Source organism: Propithecus coquereli, unplaced genomic scaffold (assembly GCF_000956105.1).
Source record: "Propithecus coquereli isolate 6110/MARCELLA unplaced genomic scaffold, Pcoq_1.0 Scaffold218, whole genome shotgun sequence".
NCBI classification, from domain to species: Eukaryota; Metazoa; Chordata; class Mammalia; order Primates; family Indriidae; genus Propithecus; species Propithecus coquereli.
Window position 1 is genome coordinate 201,887 of NW_012146967.1, and position 1,474 is coordinate 203,360.

The following is a 1,474-nucleotide window of genomic DNA, read 5'->3' on the forward strand; positions in this document are numbered from 1 at the left end:
TAACCTAATCATTTGTACTCCCATAATATGCTGAAATAAAAAAAAATATGATAAAGCAAAAAACAAATGGGGCAAAATGTACCCATTTTGAATCTACATAAAAGATATACAGGAGTTATACTACTGTTGTAACTTCCTTACAAATTCAAAATTATATCAAAATAGAAAGTTACAAAAAATCAAGTTGATGGGACAGGGACACAGCAAGCCATTCTTGCAGGATCCCACTGATGCAGAGAGGGAAACACCATACAAAGGAGTGCTGTTTCTTCTCCTATTCTCTGTAGCCACCTCTCTTCCCATACCTTCTGTATTCTTGGCTAAATAAATCGGGAACTTGTAGCCAATGTGTAAGTGGTCCTTCTGGGCAGCCTCAAAGGGAAAGACAGCTATTGCGACCATATGAAATTATTCATTTTGCAATAATTGAGAACTCTCTGTCCTAGAGAGCAACTGGGGAGGCTTGTAGCAGTTTGTAATAAGAATATGTAAACTTGCAAAACATTCTTAACATGAGAAAGATAAAAAGAGGTAGTGTAGGATGGGAAAAAGGGAACAGTACAAACTGTGCACAATTTACTAACGTAAAAAAAAAGGTTCTTTCAAGTCCTCTCCTATGATTTAACTCTTGTATACGGTACTTCTGATAGTTCTGTGCCTGTCAGTACATAAAACAGTATCATCACAATGCCCAGATGTTGGCCTAATTATGCATGTATCTTCTAAATACTTTTGAGGAGATGCTGGCAACCTAGCCCCAGATACCTTGTTTTGATAGAAGAAGATCCTGGAAATTTGACCCAGGAGAAGAATTAAAAAGGTATGAGGAAAAAAACTAAAATTGATTAAAATGGAAAAAAATACTTTTTATCAAAAGCCAATGAATTATGTAATAAGAAATGATTCGCCACTGCTATGATCTGAATGCTCGTGTCCCCTCCCCCAAATTTACTTGTTGAAACCTAACCCCTAAGGTGATAGGATGAGGAGATGGGGCCTTTGGGAGGTGATTAGGTCATGAGGGCTCTGCCCCCATGAATGGGATTAGTGCCCTTATAAAAGAGGCCTAAGAGAGCTTGTTCACCCCTTCTGCCATGGGAGGACTCAGCAAGAAGGCAGACAACATTTTTGAAGCAGAGAGTGAGCCCTCAACAGATACCAAATCTGTTAGGACCTTGATCTTGGACCTCCCAGCCTCTATAACTATGAGCAATACATTTCTATTATTTATAAACTACCTAGTCTGAGATATTTTGTTATAGCAGCTGAAACAGACTAAGACACCCCACCACCCCTGTGCACATTTTCACCCTTTATTAAAATATTTTGTTGTCATTTCTGATTCATTGATGTTTAGCAGAATTTAACACAGGTCTTATTTGTGCCATGCCATGGGTGGAACTTTAAGGAAGAAATGATGCCTTGTACTATATACAAAATTCAACACTTAAAAAAATAATAATTTGAAAATTCC